The sequence below is a fragment of the Canis aureus genome, chromosome 19 (assembly GCF_053574225.1).
Source record: "Canis aureus isolate CA01 chromosome 19, VMU_Caureus_v.1.0, whole genome shotgun sequence".
Taxonomy (NCBI): Eukaryota; Metazoa; Chordata; class Mammalia; order Carnivora; family Canidae; genus Canis; species Canis aureus.
The window spans coordinates 57408058-57414057 of record NC_135629.1 but is presented as its reverse complement, the minus strand read 5'-3'; the positions used below and the strand labels follow the sequence as shown (position 1 = coordinate 57414057).

General features: G+C 61.7%; 1 long non-coding RNA gene across 3 annotated transcripts; it reads left to right on the top strand.

The window, feature by feature from the left end:
- On the top strand, positions 1-5784 carry LOC144290887 (uncharacterized). Of its 3 annotated transcripts, none has more exons than XR_013358376.1 (4): positions 1-493; positions 1062-1265; positions 1775-1896; positions 5524-5778. It is a non-coding gene; the product is annotated as an uncharacterized LOC144290887 (long non-coding RNA). The 3 variants fall into 3 exon arrangements; XR_013358377.1 differs by having other exon boundaries at positions 2-493; positions 5666-5784; XR_013358375.1 differs by lacking the exon at positions 5524-5778 and having other exon boundaries at positions 4-493; positions 1775-2182.
- Positions 5785-6000: the final 216 nt, after the last annotated feature.

Genomic DNA, 6000 nt, shown 5'->3' with positions numbered 1-6000 from the left:
GAAGCAGCGCTGGGACCCCGGATTGCTCGGACCACCTTAAATCAGCCTCTCCGCCTCGGCTACTGTGGAAATTCCTCTCTCCGCGGTGGTTGGCTGCGCGCGCCAGCCAATCGCCTCGCGGCGCTCCCACATGGGTCCGTGACGTCACAATGGGCTCCGGCCAATGGCGATCGAGGATCCCGCAGCCAATGGCAGGAGGCACTGGGACGGGCTGGGCCAATCAGAGGGCTGCCAGCGGTAGGAGCGTGTGGCTCCCCCCCGCCCGCCAGACGCGGAGAGCCTCGTGGACGCCGGGCCTCGGTGATGCCGGGGCTGGGGGTGGGCGATCCGGTGCCGTCAGGCTCCGAAACCCGGGGTAGCGAGCCACCCCCAGCCCGGCGGGCCCCTCCTCAAATGCCAGAGCCCCTCGCCCAACACCCTGCCCTGCACAAGCCCGGCCAGCTGGCGCCCCACGGGGCGCCTCTCGCCCTATTTCACAGATGGGTAAACTAAGGTAGAAGGACCCTTCCCACCCCCCCCACCCCCGGGAAGAGCCGAGACTGTCGCCCGGGGCTGGAGGCTCGCTAGCCCGCGTCAGTTTTTGTCCCCAGGCCAGATGGGGGGAGGGATAAGCCGACGGGGAGGCGGAGGCGAGGGAGGTGCGGGAGTCCCGTGCCTTGGTTTCCCCGAACGCAAACGCGAGAGGAGGCGGGAGCGGGCCTCTCGGAAAGACTACGATCCCCAGAAGGCGTTGCGCGGCGCCCGCCAGGGCTGTCAATCAAAGTAACGTGGGTCCCTCTCGGGCCGCGCTCCCCCGCCCGCCGCCTCGCTCCTGCCAGCTCCCGCTCCCTCCCCGCCGGCTCCGGGCCCGGCGCGGTATAATTACAGCCCATTGATCCGACCCGGGCCGGGAAAGCGGCTCCCTCGGGGAGGCCAAGCCTTTGGCTTCCGACTTCGCCAACCTCTGCCTCCCGCCCCCCCGCCCCCCCGCCCCCAGCCGAGCTGCTGGGCCACCAGCCAAGCCTGTCCCCTCCTGCCGGCCAGGGCTCTCAGGTGACCTCTGAGCCTCTGTTCCTGCCAAGGTTGGCGCTGAGCCCCCCCAGAAGAGTCACTCACACGTCGCCCTCCACCTGGGAACGTGGGAGCCCTGCCCGGGCTTCTGGCGCCCCCCACCGTGACCTTAAGACGCTCGCGGGCCTCTCTCTGGGCCTCAGTTTACTCACTTGTACAGTGAGATGGTTGGAAGCGACTTGTTGGAGAAACCAGTGCTCTCTGCTGTCCCCCGGGTGAGCAGCCAGGCTAGGGATTCAGGGAGGGGCTCCCAAGTTTGGGACAGCAAGGGGGAGACCAGAAGACCCTCTCAGCCCCCTGTAGACAGGGCTGAGGTTCAGGGACCGGGACTGGACTGTCGGTGGGAGCAGAGACGGAGCTGGAGCAAGGTCCCTGCTTGGGAAGTTGGGAAGGCTTCCTAGATGTCAGAGGGGGTGTCGAAGCTGGGGTTCTGCAGAGTGCATAGGAGCTGCCGCATAGAGGAAAGCTGGGACAGTGTTAAGTCTTCCCCTGGGATTGAGGAGTCATGGGCTCTGACGCCTCACCTTGCAGGGCGCACCTCTGGCCAGGCCCACGCTGTGAGGTGGGGGGGGGGACATGGTCAGGCCCCATGGGGTGAAAGGCCCCAGCTACTACTTTCACTAGGGCCTGCAAAGGTGCGATGGGCTCTGACGGTGGGAGTCAGGGACTGGGCAGGAAGGAGGCACTAGGATTGGCTGAAGGCTCCCAATACCGGCCCCTGCAGGTGCAAAAGAAAAAAGAAGGGGCCACAGGGAGTCCTGGATGGCCTCTGCTCTGCTCCACGGGGCTCCCCACCTGGAAACTGAGGTTGAGGACAGAATCTTCCAGGAGGTGAAGGCCAATCAGGTATTTTAAAATAACTCCTAGTAAATGGTCCATGTTGGGAAGCCACTGTTCGGCCATTGTGGCCCAAAGGCCTTCTCTCCCTGGCCTCCCGCTTCATACCGGTCTCTGTATGCACCCTCCCTTCCCCCCACCCGTGTACCCATTAAAATGGCTCAGTCCGGGGCAGCCCCGTGGCTCAGTGGTTTAGCGCCACCTTTAGCCCAGGGCCTGATCCTGGAGACCCGGGATGGAGTCCCACATCTCCCTGCATGGGGCCTGCTTCTCCCTCTGCCTGTGTCTCTGCTTCTCTGTCTCTAATAAATAAATAAAATCTTTAAAAATAATAATAATAAAATAAAATGGCTCAGTCCGTAGAGCATGCGACTCTTAATCTCCGGGTCTTGAGTTCAAGCCCCAAGTTGGACATGGATATTTACTTAAAAAACTATTTATCTGTCTATATACGCATATGATCAGACCCCATCCTTTCCTCTGCTCAAGAATCTTCCAGAGGTCCGCATCACCCTCAGAATGAAATCCAAACTCCCCCCTTTGTCTACATGATCCAACCCCTGTCCTCTCCTTGTCCTCATCTCCTTCTCCCTCTCCCTCCCTCCCCTCTCAGGCCTCTCGGTTGTTCCTCTAACATACCAGGCAAGGTCCTGCCCCCTGGACCTTTGTATAGGCTGTTTCCTTTGCCTGGACCACGGCTGACTCTTCTCCCCTTCCAGTCTTGGATGGAGCATCACATGCTAGTGAGGCCTGCTCCGGCCAGCCAGCTTAGGGGGGCCCTCAACCCTCCTACTTGGTCAGCCGCCCTCATTTTATGAACACTCATCTCTGAGCACTTACTGAGGATTTTACGGTCTGCCCAGGCCCGACACAGAGCCTGCTCCATGTATTTGTTGGGAGGATAAAGCGGCAAGCCTAGGGAGGGACAGAGCCCGTCCCGGGTCACGCAGGATTTGGGGCAGGGCCCCGGAGCCCCTGACTGCCTGCCCTTTGCTAACCTAGCTTGCGGGGATCAGGGGCCACCTGAGGTCACACTTCCCTTGAAGGCCTGGGTTCAGGGATCCCTGGGTGGCGCAGCGGTTTGGCGCCTGCCTTTGGCCCAGGGCGCGATCCTGGAGACTCGGGATTGAATCCCACGTCGGGCTCCCGGTGCATGGAGCTCGCTTCTCCCTCTGCCTGTGTCTCTGCCTCTCTCTCTCTCTCTGTGACTATCATGAATAAATAAATAAAATATTTAAAAAAAAAAAAAAAAGAAGGCCTGGGTTCAGATCCTACCTTGCTGCGGTGTCCCCGTGATTCTGTGAAAGGAGAGGTAGGAACTTCCTCCTATCGTCACAGAATCCAACAGAGGCTCAGGCAAACCGGCTTTGCCCATGACTACTGTGCCGGTGTGTGCAGGGGAGAGCCCGGCCAGCAGGAGCAGGCACAGGAAGGGAGCCTCGATTTGGGGAGCCCCTGGTCATTGCCCGTATCCCAGACCCCATACCACGCACACCCCCTCCACCCTGAGTCTGGGCCTCACCTCTACGCTGTGGCTGCCACGTGCCGGATCCCTGTGAACCCTGCCTCCATCCCTACTCTTGGGGTGCTCCTTGCTGGACCCCCGATTCAGCGTCCCCAGGGGGTGGGGCATAGATGTGTGTGGAAAAGACCCCACACACAATGTGGCCCCATTGGCCTCTGGTTTGCTGTGAGACCTCTCACTCTGGGCCTTAGTCTGCTCATCCAACAAAGGGGCTGAGCTGCCCTGACAATGCTCCCTCCCGCTGCCCTGAGTGCTGCCCCCCCTTATTCCCTCCTCCCATTCCCCCCACCTTGCCTTTGATGCTCACAACAGGCCTGCAAAGCCGGGGGTGAGAACCTGCCCAGAACAGGCGGTGCTGCCTCTGTCTGGGCTTCTGCCTGCAGCGCCCCCCTCCCCTTAGCCATCTTCCCTGGAAGGCTCCTGTCATCCAGGTCTTAGCTCAGATGTCACCTCCACGGAGAGAGGCCCCTTGTCATTCTCTGTCTCCTGCCCCTGTTGGATTTCTCTTTGTAGCCTTTGACTGTTCTCTGAAATTATCTTATTTGCTAGTTTATTTGTTATCTGTCTTCCCTGGATGCTGTGGGCTCCATGAGGGTCAAGAAGCACTCTGTCCTGGGTCCCTGGGCACCCACCCCAGAGCCCAGTACACAGCAGGCGTCCAATAAATGCCTGCGGCCAGTCCATCTGGCTTGGGAGCGTGGAGTGGAGGCGGCCAAGTCTAGAGACGCCTAAGGACCTGCCCAAGGTCACACAGCCCCGGTGCTTGTGGTGGGCTAGCCCTGTTCAGGGCCCGGGCCACCCCCTCCCCGCCGCCCAGGTGGGCAGACCAAGTGCCAGGCCACCCGCCGCCAGGGCGGGGAAACCCACCATTCCCCGCGGGGGCGGGTCAGCCCTTACCCAACAGGCCCGATCAGGCCCAGCAGGGCACCGGGAGCGGCCCCGCCTCTCCCCCAGGCCGGGAAAGAGGAGGGGTGAAGGGGAGGGGGGTGTGGAGAGGAGGCAGGGCTGGGGATGGGGAGAAGGGGGAGGAGGAGGAGGGCGAAGGGGGTGGAGGAGGAAGGGGCGGAGGCGGGGAGAGAGGGGGTGGGAGGGGGCGGAGGGTCAAGGGCGGGGGAGGGGCCGGCTTCCAGGCCTGGCTGGCGCCCAGCAACTTGGCCCAGGGGCCCGGGTGGGTGGGAGAGGCCTGTGCGGGGAGGTGGAGGGGGATGGAGGGTGGGGGCACTGCAAGGGGAGGCTCCGATGGCAGGGAGGGGGCACAGAGCGGGGTGGGGGGGCACACGGGGAGAGTAGGAGGGAGAGATAGAGAGGGAGGAGAGATCTAGAAAGACCTCGAAGGACGGTGGGGGGCGGGGCTGCAGAGAGAGAGAGAGAGAGACTCTGGGACATCCAGAGCCAAGGGTGGAGACACAGGGAAATGCTAGGATACTGGGAGGGACCCTGGGGGGGAGGTGTCCCTGGCGGGCAGGGCGGGTTGGGCGCATGGGCCCCTCCTGCAGCTCCCAAAGTCGGGAAGCATCTAAATGGGAAGGCCAGGCGCCCCCGAGCCCCTCCTCTGCACCAACACCTGCCGGGCTCCCGGGGGCTGGCTCCGGGCCACCTCCTCTGCCGCTGCCCGAGGCTCCCGGAGCCTCCCCTGCCCGCCTACTGCGTGCCCGGCACCCTCTCAGCCTGGGGCCTCGGCCACCACCGCCTCAGACCCCATCCCTTTTGTCCGGGAGGGAGCTCAGAGTGAGGGGAAGAAGGAGAACAAGGGAATATCTGTGGACTTAAGTTGTGAGCAGTGATTGATGCCGCGAAGATAAAGCGGGAGAGGGGGTGTTGATGGCGGTGATGGCAGCGAGTGCCCAGCTCTGGGGACAGCATGTTCCAGGCGGAGGCAAAGGCCCCGAGGTGGCATCAGGGTTGCTCACCCCCCCAGGCACGGGGAAGAGGCCAAGAACTGTTGGGATGGAGGCCTCCACGGGAAGGGGGGGTGCCTCAAGGAGCAACCTCACCGCCTTCCCACCCTCCTCAGCCCAGCCCCTCCTGCTGGCCCCTGACCTGCTGGCCACCCCATCCTTGAAGGCCCCCCTCCCCAGCACTGGCTCCCAGAAGCTCTCTCTTTCTCTTAGACACAATGGCGAGGATCCTGGACCCTATGGATGGGACCTCCCTGCCTCAGGATCCAGGTTCTCGGCTGTGAAGCTCTTGGGCAAGTCACTACCTGTCCTGAGCCTCAGTTTCTTTATCTGCAAAATGGTCCTCCCTTCACAGGTATTTTCAAGAAGTAACAGAGATGAGGCGCCTGGCTGGCACAGTCCAAAGAGCACGTGACTCTTGACCTCTGGGGGGAGGGGGTTGGAGCCCCATGCTGGGGGTAAAAATGAATAAACATAATAATAAAAATGAATATAAAAAAATGAATATAAATATATATTTTTAATGAATTAGACTAGTCCAAACCCTTGGCCAAGGCTGGGGCCGTGACAGATGTTCACATCGTGGCTGTTGATGATTGTCACCCCTGTGACTTGCTTGGCCTTCCTGATTATTTCCGGTGCCTCTTTGTGGGGCTGCGAGCCCCTTTAGCGCAGCCCAGGGGACCCACC